This window comes from Nycticebus coucang, chromosome 14 (genome assembly GCF_027406575.1).
Source record: "Nycticebus coucang isolate mNycCou1 chromosome 14, mNycCou1.pri, whole genome shotgun sequence".
In the NCBI taxonomy this organism is placed as follows: Eukaryota; Metazoa; Chordata; class Mammalia; order Primates; family Lorisidae; genus Nycticebus; species Nycticebus coucang.
In genome coordinates, this window is record NC_069793.1 from 14,020,054 (window position 1) to 14,037,070 (window position 17,017).

Genomic DNA, 17,017 nt, shown 5'->3' on the forward strand with positions numbered 1-17,017 from the left:
TTCCATGGTATTCATACACCACAGTTTGTTAATCCATTCCTGAGTTGATGGGCCTTTAGGTTATTTCCACATCTTGGCAGTTGTAAATTGAGCTGCAATAAAAAATCTAGTGCAAATGTCCTTATGATAAAATGATATTTTTGCTTCTGGGTAGATGCCCATTAATGGAATTGCAAGATCCAATGGAAGGTCTAATTTGGGTTCTTGGAGGATTCTCCATACTTCTTTCCAAAGAGGCTGTCCTACCAACAACGGAAAAGTGTTGCCTTCTCTGCTCACCTGCTCCAGCATCTGCAACATTGGGACTTTGTGATGTGGACCATTCTCACTAGAGTTAAGTGACAGATCAGGGTGGTTTCGATTTGTATTTCTCTGATGATTAGAGACAATAACCATTTTGTCATATGTTTGTTAGCCATTCATCTGTAAAGAAGGTTCTGCTCCTGTCTCTTGCCCAGGGACGGAGGAAATTGCTCCTTTTTTGTTGATTACTTTGTGTTCTCTATAGATTCTAGTTATCAACCCTTTATCAGATTTGTAAATACAAATATATTTTCCCATTCTGAAGACTATTTGCTTTAATTGTTGTCTTTAGCTTTACATAAGCTTTTCAGTTTAACTAATTCCCATTTGTTTATTTTAGCCGCTGTTGTAATTGCCAATGAAGTATTCTTCATAAAATGTTTCTCCAAGCCGACATCATCAAGAGTTTTCATCAAGTTTTCCCCATACTTTCTTCTATGATTTTTATCATTTCATGTTCTAGATTAAATCTTTTATCCATCTTAAGTCAATTTTTGTTAGTAGTGAAAGGTTTTGGTTTAGTTTCAGTCTTTTACATGTGGTTATCCAGTTCTCCCAGCACCCTTTATTGAATGGGGATTCTTTTCCCCAGTTCATGCTTTTGTTTGGCTGTAAGAGATTTGTTTCATCTCTTGGTTCTCTGTTAAGTTCCATATGTCTATGTCTCTTTTTTTGTGCCAATACCATGTTGTTTTGATCATTGTGGACTTGTAATATAACCTAAAGTCTGGTAGAGTGATGCCTCTGGCTTTGTTTTTATTACTTAGAATTACTGTGGCTATACAAGATGTTTTCTAGTTCCACACTGAATGAAAAAGTATTTTTTCCAGTTCTTCAAATTATGATGTTAGTATTTTAATGGGGATCGTATTGAATCTGTAGATTGCTTTGGGTGGTATAGACATTTTAACAATGTTGATTCTTTTCAGCCAAGAGCATGGTATGTTCTTCCATTCGTTAAAGTCTTCTATGATATATTTTCATAATTCTTTTTGTAGCAATCCTTTACCTCTTTTGTTAGGCATATTCCTAGGTATTTCATTTTCTTTGAAGCGACTGTGAAGGGAATTGTGTTTGATTTGCTTCTCAACTTGGCTGTTATTGGGGTATACAAAGGTTACTGATTTGTGGATACACATCTGCATATGCTGCGTATACGTATACAGATGACACGAACTTTCTAACTTGTGCCAGAGGGGAGGGAGAGCAGAGGCTTCCATACAAGCAGATAAATAAAAGTCAAATAAACTTGTATTGAATTGCTGAAGGCTGAACGTGAGCTAGCATGACCATAAAGCATCCCTGGGACCTGCAGACACAGAGGAGTCCCACCTACTCACAGACTTTTCCAGGGTCCAATAGGAGAGACTGAGACAAACAGAAAACCAGAAAGCACCCTTGGATTTGCAGTAAATGTCACTGTGGGAAAAACACGAAAGCCAACCCGAGCCTGGAGCTTCTCCTATGAAGTAAAACCCTTACGTTGCTGGTGGAGCAGCAATTAACCCTGCCACTCTCAAGGTGCAAGTAAAGACTCACTGTTGCTGGAGAAGGGTCACATAAAGTCAGGTCCTCTACGCCTGGAGAAGGGTAGGATGCTGTCCAATATTAGGAAGTGTGCTCCACAGCTGAGAGGCTCATAGTTGTTTAGTCTATTTGTCTTGCTATAAGGGAATTCCCAAGGTTGGATAATTTATGAAGAAAAGAGGTTTATTTGGCTCATGATTCTGCAGGCTGTATAAGAAGCATGGTGCCAGCAGCTGACCCTGATAAGAGCTTCAGGTTGCTTCTACTCATGGCAGAAGGGAAAGCGGAGCTGGTGTGTAGAGATCACGTGGTGAAAAAGAGGAAGAGAGAGAGGGGAGAGCTCCTTTGAACAATCAGTTCTCCTGGGAACTAATAGAGGGAGAACTGTATTCCTGCCGCAGGGCCTGCACTAAGCCCCTCATGAGTGTCCACCCCTATGATCCAAACACCTCTATCCATCCCCACCTCCAACACTGGGCATCAAATGTCAATATGAGATTTGGAGGGAACAAACCAACATTGTGTAAACCATAGCAGTTAATCCCTTCCCCATACCAAATCTCATGTTCTTCTTACATTGCAAAATACAATAATTTCATCCCAATAGTTCTCGAACATTCTAACTTGTGTCACAACCAACTCAAAAGCCAATATTCCCATCTGAGATTCAAGGAAAATTCTTTCCCAGCTATCAGGATGGGGAAGCAAACACAAGTTATTTCTCTGTCTGAGATAAAACGGCTGTACAGGCACCAGGTAAACAGGTGAAGAACACTCTGTGATATCCTATCTGCCACAGAGACGAGGCTGAGGGAGGTTGGCTTCCATAGAGGTGAGAAACAGGGCTGCCAAGGAAGTGCCACTCTGAGCACATCGGACCTGCCTCACCAGGATGAGAGAGACTGCACCCTGCTTTCACATCAGCAGCCCGGAATGCCCCGAGTAATAAACTTCCCTTCCAGATATTCAGTGTTCCTTTCCACCTACAAGTGTTCAAAACATAGTAGATTTAGGGACAGTGTTACCTGACTTTCAAAATTGACAACTCTTTCTCCCCAATGTAGGAGGGAAACATTTTTGAACATTGTGAAATAAGCCTGGTTTTATCTTTTAACTTACACCTAAATTACTGGCTCTCACTTTTCTTACACTTCAATGTCATCTCCTGAGAATATGCAGATGATTTGCTTTAACTCCCCTTATCTGTTACCAAGGCATGTGTTAGTATTTGACTGTTTGGGTATATGTTTATCTTTTATTTTTAGAGGCCATGTCTCACTATGTTGCCCAGGCTGGCCTTATGCTCCTGGGGCTCTTGGGAACCTTCTGCTTCAATGGCAGAGACTACAGGCATGGGCCACCCTGCCCAGCTTGTACAGCTATATTTTGATAATTTTTTACCACATATATTGATTGTTTGGGTAGCAGAAACTATGACTGAGGCAAGCTTCATCTTACACTGTGATGTAGGTAAGTGAAGGTACACGCTCGCTGTGTCTCACACTCTAACATAATATGCACATTTATGCCCTGGCTTCCTCTCAAACCATGTCCGTAGGTTTGTGTGTGTATGCACTGACTTTGTCTCACACTGTGACTTAGGTTGCACGTGTACACAACGGCTTCATCTCACACTATAATGTAGGTATGTATGTGTATGTACTGGCTTATAGTACACACTACTCTAAAAACTCCAACTGAGTTTTTTGAGATTAATGAATTAAAGGATTTAATGAGAGTCTTTTTTATGTGAAATGAGGTACACACATTTCTGCAGCAGAATCACATGGAAAATTAAAAAAAAAATGTTTTTTCTCCATTGTTTAATGAGTATGAAAAGGGACTAGACCTGGAAAGTTAGGTGGAGAAAGTTATTCTACTAAATGTTTTATGTACACGTGTGCATATACATAATGCACTTAGCATATCATTATTTATTTAATATAACATTTCTAGGTGCTTACCACATATGTCAGGAACTTGTCTAACAATTACGGTCCAAGCGAGTATAACTATGCATGGATAGAGAAAAGACCATCTCAATTCTTCTTATATTCAGGATTTATAAAGCTGGAAAAAGGATTGATCCCACCCTAGTGATGAGACCAGGCTAATGAACTGCAAAATCATATGTGTTCTGGAATTCATTAGGGATCTGGGAGCAGAAGGCAACTCCAATTAAGGGCAGGGCCTCCTCAGCTCAGAAAGGACACACAGACTATCTCAGCTGTGGCATTAACAGCACATAATTTTTCCTCAAATCCCTAGAAAGGAAGTACTATTATTCATTTCCCTTTATTGATGCATAAGTGGAGGCAAGGAGAGGGGAAATAATTTGCTGAAGTCACACAACAGGTAAGTGATACAGTTAAAATCCAAACCCTGTTATCACCCTCGCTGCAACTCCCTGTGCTGTGCTCCCCTGTCATTATAGCCAGCCCCTCAGCCAGAACCCCAGAGGGAAACACTTAGAAGGCTAAGACTAAGGAAGGTGCTTCTAAACATTTCCCTTTGTATCTTTTACACCTGGGGCAGCAACTCAGAGGGGTAAAGAGACTAGTCCAAGATACCGGAGCAGCAGACACCCTTGAATTGTGGTCTTTTGCCTGGCTGAGTGAGTGTGAGCGAAGGAGGCAGCGGAGCAGGAGGGGAGGGGTCAGCTTTCTGAGATTGAGGTATCTGGGGTATGAAGAGGATCATTCACTCATTAGCTGCAGTCAGCCTTTGTGAAATATGAATTTCGATGGAGTCACGGACTCACTGTTAATAGCGACAGAACAATCTCCGTGGACTTTGACCTTGGAGATGGAGTAACTTATAATTAAAATGACTATGACCCAAGGAGAAAAGATTGATAATTAATGTTCTAGGAGGGGCAGGATTCCTTGCGAGGTCTGAGAAAAATAAGAGCAAACTCGCACTGTGCTGGTCCATTGAGCGAAGAAACACACAAGCTGTTTGTCCCTCTGTCTCGACTCAAGCCTCTTCTGTCTCTGCTCCTCTGGTTATTGTGCTTCTTCTTCCCTCCACGATGAAGCTTTTGACTAACTTCGGGACAAGGTGATAAAGATAAGGACCTGGAGAATGTCAAATATCCCTTCTTTGCTGTTTCACATAGTGAGGTTGAGCCTAGAAATATCTCTGCCATGAACCTTCCTTTCTTTTCTGAGGATAGTAGACCAAGTATCATATGGAGTAGTGAAGACTAGGGTGAAAAGTCTCTGGGCTTAATGCTTAACTAATTCAGTTCCCTTCTCTATAAAAGTGAAACTAAAATGTTCCCACACTGAATCATTGTTGAGATGCTTCCCTGAAGCTTCACAATGAGCAGGGGAGAGGAAACAACTTATTTGAAAATCAGGAGGATCCTAACCGCTTCCATCCTCCCATGTAAGTAATATTCTCTTTTGTATATACAGAAGAAAAGAGATTAAATTCTGTTAATCAGACCTCATCCATGTCTTCCACACTGTCTTGTTTCTACTTTGGGCACTTGAGAATGGGAAGGGCAGGAAAGGCAATGGCCACATCATCTGAGCCTCCTTCCAGCACCTGCTCTGTCGGCTTCACACAGCTTTGGTTTGTGCACAATGGCAGGAGCTGTGGGTGTAAAGAGCAGTGTGGTGTTCTGCTCAGAGAAACTCAGGGAGCACATTGATAGCCTCCTAATTTGGCAAAGCCAACTCCATCAACATGAGAACACAAGGGGAAAGGTTGGATTCCACTGGGGCTGACAACCAGAATATTTTACCAACATAGTACAAGGTCCGTATTACCAGCCTCAGCTCAGCAATATCTTCGGGAGACTGGCTCTGCAAGCCCCTGCTGTACTTGACTGTGTCGGGAGAAAATGTCATTGCCCAGATCCTGCTGTCCGTCGGTCGTTCCTAGGGACATCAGCAGAGACTGGTGTGAAGGCAACTACTGAGGTGACTCAAAGTAGCACATATGTCGGATGAGCAAGTCTAGAGATCTAATGGAAACATGAGAACTGTAGGTGATAAACTTGTACTGGCTATGGGATTCATGGTAACTCAGTAGGTCTCAGCTGCTCTCACCATAAAAAGCGGGTACCTGCATAAGATGTTGGAGTTATTCATTTGTTTCACAGTGGGACAGCCTTTTTTCTATCTAAATGTATCCCTAGCATCATGTTATATGCCTGAAATAACACAAGAAAATTTATTTTTTTTTAAATGAAGATCACTGCTTTGGGAAACCCCATCCTCTTAGGTGATGCAAATCAAAATTCCTATTCTGAGTTACTGAGTCAGAACATGCAGGCAAATATGCCCAAGGCAAAGGAGTGACTTCAACTTAAGAAACATATCTGGCACTTACTCTATAAATGACAGTTTGTCAAGGACCAGGAAAAAAATTCTTGCAGGTTTCTGCTCTGAACTAATAAATGAATGAAGAGAGACTTGGCTACTTTCTGAAAGCAAGTGGGTAAATGGAGCACTTGTGCTTGGAGGCTCAGATTTCAGATTATTGAAGGCTACCCTTAAGGTTAATTATAATACCAATAGAAGCTGATACATCAATTTGAGAAACTGCTGACATCTTTGTTCCCTTCCTCATCTTACCCTCCGGGCAAACAGACTTCAATAAAATCAGAATGGAGTAAACACTCTGGGCCATTGCTGGATCCCACAACCGGCAATGGACCCCTGAGCTCCCACTTTTAATTCTACTCCATGTCTCTTGTCTTCTAACTCTATGTTTCTTCAGTCAATTGCCGCCAGTTTCCACAGGTCTCAGAGGATGCTGCTCTCAGAGTGGGACCCGGACAGGGGAAAACCTAGGCACAGAGAGAAAAGTAACTTTCCCGAAGTCACATAGCTTATTAGTGGAAGAGTCCCTGTATTTTCTTCCAGTCTCCTTTCTCCTTGGAGTTGGAGAGGACTTCAGGGAAGAGACACTGAAGACAGAGCTGGCCATTCACACAGACCTCGCCACTCGTTTCTGAGTCCCCTCCCGCTCTTCTCACTGCTCATGCTGGTTGCTTATCTCTCTAGGCGAAGGGACCCTCCACAATGTCACTGCTGCAAGGGGCCAAGGTGCTGCAGACACTGGAGGAAGCCTTGAGGAAGAGCCTCCCTGCGTCCCTAAAGGTGACTGTAGAAAAGTCTGAGGGGAGGAGAGAAGAGAAACTTGCTGGGAAAGACACAAACAGACCAGCATTTATGCAGCACCTGTGTTCAGCCAGGCGCCATGCCAGGTTCCTCTCATTTATTTGTTATTATGCCCATGTTATTAATGGGAAAATAGTGACTCCGTTAAGTGGTTTGCTCAGTGTCTCACAAATAGTGAATTGCAACCCTATGGTAAGAACATGGGTATGCCTGAGTCCAAACACTGCCTTTTGTGTTGTGCTGACTTAAAACTTATTTCCTTGTTTCTTTCCAAGAAACATTCCATAAAAAATTAGACATTTGCCCAGAGCTGTCCTCTAAAGCTGGCTGGGACTGTATATTTAATTTGTTTACTCTAAATGAACATTTGCTGGGAGAAAGGTTAACTATCATAAGCCTTTTTTTTTTAAAGTTAGTAACAGTTCAATTTCTATTTCAATTTAAATTTCTGAATTGCTGTGAACTTATTGCATATCAAGCTATTTGAGAACGGGATCCCAGTATGCCCCTTAACCTGCTACAATTAATGAGAAATCTCATAATTCAGTAAAGCATACATGTGTAAATGCCTTTTATGGTGCTCGAGATGAGACCACCAGACAAACTGAATAAGCCAATAGGAGTCTTTTATTAAGACCGACCAGCCTGACTGCCCTCTTAAGTCAGAGGAGCAGCGGTGACCAGCTTGGGGACAGAGTTTTTATAGGGTAATTTATGCAGACTAAAAAACAATACAACTGATATGTACAAAAGCAAATTTATGGCACTTACAGTTAAAAACAGTTACTGGTCAACTGGTTCAGCAAGAAAAGTATTTTTTAGAACAATGGAGTCAGCAGGACCCTAAGGTGCCAGTGGCGCCACCAAGGAAGCCTCGTCCTGTTTTCCTATTCTTTGCCCCATTACTTCATCCTTCTTGTTTTTACTTTCCCCAGTGTTGGGAAAGGGGGTGGATATCAGTGCTGGTGGGCTGAGTTTCCCTTTTGCCCACCATCTCATGCCTACATACAAAACTATGTAAGGGCAGCTCTAATGATAGAATCAAATCCTTGCTTGTATTATTTGTTTGCAACCAAAGAGATATAGTCCACTCCAGGGGCATATAAGTGCATTTGTGTGTGTGTGTGTGTGTGTGAATATGTATGTATCTATTTAAAAGACCATCATTTATAGATATGCATTATTTTATAATATATTCCTTAAAAATGCACACATTTCAGATAAACTCATTCAACTTACTCATTCCTAGCAGATTTCATTATTCCCTTCTTTAACTATGAATGAGAAAATACTGGCCCCCTGTTCTATGTAGAACATATGGTTTTATTTAATTAATTAGAACTAAATTAATGACACATCTAACCCTGGTTTTGAAAGACTTGGGACAAGACCCCCACTCTGTCCTGGACTACGATGACCCCAATCAACCGCAAGAGACGGCACTTGATGCAATCAGCAAGAGGGTTTTATTCCAGCATGCTGGGGCTTAGCTCGTAACTCTCTCAGGAGCAGAGGAGTCAAGCCCCGAACAGCAGGTTTTACAAGCTTATAAAGGCAAAAACCACAAAGTAGGGAGGGGTAGCAGACATGGCAGGGGCTTTAACCACAAAGTAGGGAGGGGTAGCAGACATAGCAGGGGCTTTCTAGATAAGAAGAACTCTGGTTCATTACTTAACTGTCTTAAGACAAGATTAACAGTTAAACATTTGCTTAGCCCTTTTATCTGCTTCAGCTCGGGGCTATCTCCTGGAACAGTTACAAAAGGTCACATTCTCATGATAGGGGGCGAGAGGTGCTGCTACAGGTCACATTCTCATGGTAGGGGGCGAGAGGTGCTGCTACAGGTCACATTCTCATGGTAGGGGGCGAGAGGTGCTGTTACATGGCTGGTTCCACCCCCCCCTTTTGGATTTGGTAGTACTTTCCTTCAGTTTTCACTTAAAAAAAAAGACTTCATATCAACTAATCTAAAACAAAAGTCACCTGTCTCAGGAGACTCCTAACCTTCATCAGGTTAAGCTAACTTTTAGCTGTCCTCACATGACAACCCTTAAGTTATTAACACCCACTCAGGGAAACAGTGAATTTTTCTTAAAAGTTACAATCAGTTGGACTCTCTCTAGACACTTGCTTGAGATACTTTTATGATAAGTGGCTACTTATTAAAATTCTCCAGGCTAAAATGTTTTCTTCAATCTATATAATTGATATAGAATTTTGTGATTTAAATTTCTCTTTCTTCTTTGTCTTGAGTGAACCCCAAACATTTTTGTTGATGTTGTTGCAGTTTTCGGCCGGGGCTGGGTTCGAACCCGCTACCTCTGACTTATGGGGCCGGCACCCTACTCCTTTGAGCCACAGGTGCTGCCAGGACCCCAAACATTTTGAAAAGCTCTTGGTGATTCCCAAAGGTCCTTTAATGATGCATGTCTGTGGTGAGATAAGATGGTCCTCTTAGCTTCTCGACATTCATAAAAAACAAAAAACCCACAGCATTCCTATTTTTTGAGCGCATATGAAATATACATATTTTCCCTTAATATAAATCTAGATATTTGTGTACCAAGCACTTCTAATGGAGGTATAACCTAGAACTCACAGGAGAGCTAGGTGAGAAACTGTCCATTCATTCTTCCAAATATTAGATATTGAACACAACTTATTTCAGGTGTCCACTCCTGTTGATTCAACTAATAGTAGCTGCCTTACCATGTCCTAATTAATATATTTTGAGTTCAGCGGAATAAAAATAATTTTGATTCATTAGGCTATGGCGATAAGAAAGAATAACATTTCCATGTATTTTCAGATTTTACCATGGATTATAATATAGTGTAAATACATTTTAACGGGCTCCAGGAACAAATGTGTTAAAAAGAACCTCTATATTTTGCCCCAAATTTACTGAATTTCTATATCAAACTTCCACTCATGACTAAAATGGCATAAATTCAAATAGATTCAAGTCAGCTTAAGGAGATTTTATTTTCTTTCTCTTTCTCCCTGATCTAAGGTCAGTAGCTGCTTTGGGGTCAGGACAGCAGGAGGGAAAGGCACTGATATAATCCTTGGTCATCACCTACTCATAATTTAAAACATTAAAGTGTACGCCATCTTTTTGATCTTTTCATTGACATAGTCCATGCTGGAATCTGCTGAAGCTTCATCTTCACAACTGTCATGAGGTCGATGCTAACATCCATTAATGGATTCAACAGTCCTCAAACATAAGGACACTTGTCTTCATAGGTTTGCCCTCATTCATTCTCAGCCCCTCTGCTCTCTTTCACTCTTATCTCCATCATTTGTCCAATATGGCAAGGTAGGAGCCAAGGTGGAACCCACGAGGGGGGACCCCAAGCTCCTTCTCCTACTCATTACACTGTAGCCTCCACCGACTGGTGGGAATACATTTAAGCTCTCTCTCCAAAGGGTAATGCACAATTGTACATTAAAGAGCTTTAAACACATCTATAACATTGGAAACAGCATTTACCATTCTGGATGAGTATTTTAAGAAATGATCAGGTGCCCCTGAAAAGTTTCCTATGCATATATTAACCAGTGTGATGAAAGTGTGTCAAACGGTCTGTGAAGCTAGTGAATGATGCCCCATGATCATATCAATGTACACAGCTATGATTTAATAAAGAATAAAAATAAAAAATAAATATAAAAAGTTTCCTATGCAAATATATTCAATAAATAATTGTTTAAGTGAAAAATTGAAAACAGCAGTAATAGCCATCAGTTGGCAAATGAATAAATGAACCATGATACATTCATATAATAGAATTTGCTCATTCACTAAAAATAATTAAAAATTGATTTTTATGTCTACAAACAGAAATTGGCCCACAAAATGTTTGGTGGAAAAAACAGCAAGTGTCAGTGCTTTCATTTTTGTGAAATTGTAGGTTTCTATGTGTAGAAACAGAAGATTGTATGGAAAAATATAATAATTCTACATTAAAGAATAACATTTCTTTTTTTGAGACAGAGTCTCACTTTATCACCCTTGGTAGAGTGCCGTCCTTTCCTCACAAGCTGACCTTCTCACTTGCTTGGAATCCTGCAGGTTTATTGGACTGTCTTCCACATAAGACAGGGAAACCCATTCAAGCTGAAGGCCCTGGTGGACAAGTGGCCTGATTTTAATACAGTGGTTGTCTGCCCTCAGAAGCAGGTAAGACATGTGAATGTGAATATTCTTTTATGTTCATATTGGCTTTAGGCTACTTTTACCAGTATTTTTTCTGTGATGAGTCCTTGGTCTTGGAGATTCAAGAGTGAAACCCCAGACTGTGTGAGTATGTAACAGGACAAATTTATTTTACAGAGAAGTACATAGAGAGAAGGCCAACAAAGCCTTCTGCAACAGACGGGGAAATTCTCAAAAGGGAAGACCCCAATAGACCTTTTGTCAGGGAGTTCATATACCACATGCAAGCAGGGAGATTTTAGGAGTAAAAATCACACTTGGTGAGGATTTGACAGATAAAAACTGTCCCTGTCATGTTGATTAGCAATGAATGAGGTCCTCATAGTTCCTGCTTCAGGAATAGCAGCAGAGTATTAGCTTTACACTCCAGGAGGGGCCATCCAAATGAAATCCTGCTTGTGATCAGAGAGTGTGGTTTGGGGGGGGGAAAGTGTGTTTGCTCAGGCCGAGAAAATGGGGGTCTCTGTCCAGCCCAGAATGGGGGAATCCTGTACCCTGACCATGTATTTGTCAATATGGTAAAGCAAGGAAATAAATCATAGTGATGGTCAACAAGTCTGAAAAGACAGACAAACAGACAAATCACAGCTCAGTGTGAAGTATGCAAGGACAACAGATGTCTGAGATACAGAAATAATCCAAGTGACACCTGATTAAATGACAGAAGTAGAAATGGGAAGATACTAAATAAAGTTAAAGATGTTTCTTGGTGAAGTCTCATCTCATTCAGATTTTGTAAATAAATATATTTTTGTCAGAATGAAAAGGAAAAGGGGACATCCCGACCAGATAAAATAGGCATGGTGAAAATATGAAGGTATGAAACAGGACAATGAGTCACAGTGAGTATAAATAGCAAAATAATGATGGTAGGCTTTCTATTGTGAGGAAAGACTGACGAGTTAGTGAAACTAAATATTTAATATATTCAAGGTAAAAGTTCACATAAGCTTATTTTGAAAAATCAAAAAAACATGAATACTATACCTTTAATACACATAAAATGATTAAAATTTAAACAATACATGTTTACCGTTTTTGTGGTAAGAAGGTAAAATGTATTCTTTAGCAATTTTCAAGAATACAATACATTGCTGTTAACTACAGTCACCATGCTATCCCATATTCCTCTTGAACTCTTCCTGTCTAACTGAAACCTTGTATACCCGACCTTACCAACATCTCAATTCCCCTACCCTCTCCACCAACCCAGCCCCTGGTAACCACCATACTACTCTGTATTTCTGAGCTCAACTTCTTTTACACTTCTCATACAAGTGACAACATGTGGCAATTGTCTTCCCGCGTTCTCCTGTGTCTATGTGGACTCTATGTACTCCAGGTTCTTAGTATGGGATTTAGCCATTTCATGATTTATACATATTTCAATACAATATGTTGTACATGGTACATATAAGCATGTAACCTTTTATTTATCAATTAAAGATACAGTAATTTAGTAAAGTTTATAGAAAATAAATAAATTTACATTAAAAAAAACTGAACTGAAAGAAAACTACTTTTCTTTTAAACATGACCGTGAGCAACAAAGGGGTCACTGGTATCATTGCTGTGCTGTAAGTACATTTTTCTGCAACATGCTCCCACTGTTTTTTTGAAATTTCTAATTCTATATTAGTTGTAGTGGTATTTTCTTCTGCCTTCTTCCTCCAATTAATTGCATCATTTTAAAAATCATTTAAGGAGAATTTTGTGAATAAGTGACATTTTTGTGTGGAATTACAGTATGTTTAACCATAGTATTTTTGACAGAAGACATTTCCAATTGATTTTCATCTTCTTTGGTATCACTACATATAGACGAGATTTTAATCAGGAGCTATCTGTATCAAACTCAGTATTGTCGTAGTCACACTTTTTGTGCCTCGCAGGTATTTGGACTATAGTAAAATTTATTCTTTCCACAAAAGCTTTTCCTTGCTAATTGTTGTTCTCTTCCTCCTGTTGAAGATGACGGAGGTATAGAGGAATGCTTTCTAAATAATTAATTGTGTATTTGACTTGAAATTTTAATGTAATATATTCATAGAAAACAATTCTGTTCTGGAATTTTCTGCCATATATTGAATGCTTGAATCTCTGATCTTTGTCTCATAATTAAATGATCCAGTTATAAACTGTAATACATCAATAAAATAATATTTTCTCACCTAAAAATATCACACTATAATGAAATTCTAAAAAACAGCATTACAATCACATAAATAAGGGATGTGTTTCATTCTCCTTTTCCAAGTAATAACAGGATATGATAGATGATCTCGATCACTATACCAATACTTATCAAATCTAAGCCAAAATCCCCAAAACTGCCAAGAATTCCTTTGTTCACTAGAAGTCATCAATTGGAAGTAGCATTTACAAATTCAAAGTAAGTAAGAGAAATGGGTTCTGTGCAGACTCACTTCTGTGTCCTGAGCATGTGAGTCTTCATGGACGCGTGTCTCCTTCTTCCAAGCCCCAGAACCTGGTGTCTAATTGTTGACACAGCTGTAAGTTTACCTGTAAAGGGGGAAACAAAGCAAATCTTAAAGCTTGCAAGGAATGGGCTTCATATAGGAAACCATAGTATAATTCCTTGGCACCTAGAACACTTATGGAGATTGGATACCAGAGTAGAGCCTGACCTTCTATTCCTGGGCTCAGAGTGACAGCTCATGTGCCACAGAACAGCTCCCAGGTCTCCAAGGACAACTGCCTTGGTTACCGGCATGCCCACTGAAGTCAGACTCCCTAGGACAACATCTGCCTATCATTTCCTGGTGTGATCCTAGTCAAGTGACTTACTCTGTCTGAGATCACGTTCTTTATACATAAAAATGAGGATAATAATAGTGCATAAAACACAGTACACTGAGAAGATCAAATTAAATTGTGGATAGGAAGCACTTGGCCTAAACCAGGATGTGTCTGTTTACATTGGCTGCACAGCAAACCTCATAATTCTGTGAGTGAACAATTTGTACTGTGCTTTGCATGTCAGTCTTCTGCCTGACTCATCTGGGTTTGCCCACAGAGCTGGAATCGAGTGATTGGTGGACTTAGGCTGGTTGCTCTGCCTCACTCACTGGCTTGGATGATGGTTCTGGTTGTCAGTAGTGCCAACTGGTGACTGTGGTGACAGCATGAGAGGAACACACATTTCCAGCAGGATGACCTAGGCCTGTTTTTATAGTGTTGGTCTTAAGATAACCAGGAGCAAAAAAGAAAGGGAACGTCTCAAGGCATAAGTTCAAAATGCTCTTACCTATGGAGAAAGCAAGTTAAATGCCCAAGGTCAGAAGAAGTGCATGAAGGGACCATCCCAAGGAATGTACACTAAAGACATGACCATGAATGAATTCGTCTCTGCACATGTTTTCATATAAGTAAAATAGGAAATAATTACACAAATTTTGACTCAGGTTGCACAGCGGCAGCACCAAGCCCAGAACCAAGGGTTTATGAATCTAAATTAAGACACTTCCTAGTCCACTGGACAGCTTCTCCCATGAATATATCCAAACTATGACATCTTTCCTGTGATGGCCCCTAGGTTCACAGCCCAGCTTGAATGACATGATAGAAAATCTTGCCGCCACTAAATCTTTCAAACTCAAATGAACACAATACATTCTCTATGTAATGTCTGAGACAGCCAAGAAACTGGCTCCTTCCCTGATGGATCATAGACTTTATCACCCAGTGGTGGCAAACCCATGGGAGTGGGATAAAAGTCACTCCGCTGACGCACACCTCCTACTACAGAAATAGCTCCCAGCTTCTCTCCCTGTTTTTACTCTCTTTCTGCAATCAATGTTCTACAAAGCAGTAAGAATAATCTTTTTCAAAATTATAACTCAGACCATTCTTCTTCCCTCCTTAGAAGATTCCACTATTTCCCTTCTCATCTAAAACAAATCAGCTCTCTGGCTCCCACTTGCCCCTTTCCTGCCCTTCCTGCTCACTTCCCCCAACAACACTGGCCTTCATTTTGTTCACCACTTCACAAAGTCTTCTTAACCTAAGACTTTGCATTTGCTATTTTCTGTCCACTCTAAAGACAATAGAGGGACAATAGAGGTAAGGAAAATATAAACTTCCATATTCACGGATGTTGTTTTCTTTTTGGACTCTCCATAGCAACCAAGAGATGTTTAAACTCTCATCCCTGGATATTACACATGCTGCCTTGATGAATTAAGTTTTGGTCTTTGGGAGGCAATGAGAGAAGCCAGAGATTTATTGAACGCTGTATCCAGGCCTTCTCTAGCACCTGTCTGCTGGGGCCTGAGGGGACCCCTGTGTCCTGGAGCCTAATGGACCAGACTGGAGAAATGCAAATGGCAGGCACCATGCCAGAGAACCGGTTCCATGGCCTTGTCTCCTACACTGTCTATTTCCAGGGGTGGACAATGAACAGACTTGGCTTTCCCCTCTATGCTCATGTAGATGACAATAACAAAGATATACAAAAAATGGCTCAGAATCTGCATTATATTCCCATCTCAGGAGGCTGGAACCAGTGGAACTGTGTGCCTCTGTGAGCACAGCCTGAACATAAGGCTGCATTGGGTCGGCCTGGGCATATAACTGGAGTAGTGGATGGTGGATGAAAAGAAAGAATAAATTGTGATTAGCCGTAAAGGAGGGGCATTCTCTGGGCTCTGGGGAAGCAATGTGATGGTGGTCAACAGGACCACATGGTTCCTGCACTGAATGATTTCTCACAGGGGAGCACAGCCCAGTCCCCATGCACTGGAACTGTGTTGTTTAGCTTCCCACAGGGCACCTGTACCTGTTTTTGTATCTGAAGCAAAAAGATAATAGAGTTCTACTTTATCTCATATCTCACAGGAAAAAGAATAATCACAGAAACATCTAAGAGCAGACGAGAAGCATCTTAAAGCTTTAGGCAGTGAGTCTTAAAGACTCTGACATACATTAAGAAATAGAAGTTCAGGGTGGTGCCTGTGCCTCAAAGGAGTAGGGCGCCAGCCCCATATACTGGAGGTGGTGGGTTCAAACCTGGCCCTGGCTAAAAACTGCAAAAAATAAATAAATAAATAAAAGAAGAAAAGAAATAGAAGTTTGGTTTCCTTTTTTGGAGTATAACTATCCAATTTTCCCACCATTCTTTGTGGAATAGGGCATCCTTTCTTCAGAGTAAGGTTTTGTAGACTTTGTGGAAGATCAGTAGGCTATAGGTCTGTGATTTTGTTTGGGAGTGTCTCTGTTCCATGAATTTATGTATCTATTTTTCTACACATTTTGACAAGGTTGATCCTGCCAATCCATGAACATGGTATGTGTTTCCATTTGTTTATGTCCTCTACAGTTTCTGTCTTTAGTGTTTCTCAGTTATCTTTGTAGAGATCATTCACCTCCTGGGTTAAGGATACTCCTAGGCATTTTATTTTCTTTTTAGCTATTGTGAATGGTGTTGAGTTTTTGATTTGATTCTTAATTTGACTGTTACTGGTGTTTAGGAATGTTACAGATTTGTATACACTGATTTTGTAACCTGAGACTTTGATGAATTTATCAGTTCTAGAAGTCTTTTTGGTGAAGTCTTTGGGTTTTCTAGATATAAGATCATATCGTCAGCAAAAAGGTGATAGTTTCATCTGTTCTTTCCCAATCTGGATATCCTTTATTTCTTTCTCTTGCCTAATTGCTCTGGTTAGGACTTGCAGCAATATGATGAACAGAACAGGTCCTTAAGAACTGGAACAAGTTCCAGTTCTTAAGGGAAATGCTTTCAATTTTTCCCTATTCGTTGTGATTTTGGCTGAGGGTTTGTCAATTAGGACTTCTATAACTTTGAAAT

General features: G+C 40.3%; 1 pseudogene; it reads left to right on the forward strand.

The window, feature by feature from the left end:
- The window catches only part of LOC128564611 (glycine N-acyltransferase-like), a 30,088-nt pseudogene extending 14,354 nt beyond the window's left edge, over positions 1-15,734 (forward strand).
- Positions 15,735-17,017: the final 1,283 nt, after the last annotated feature.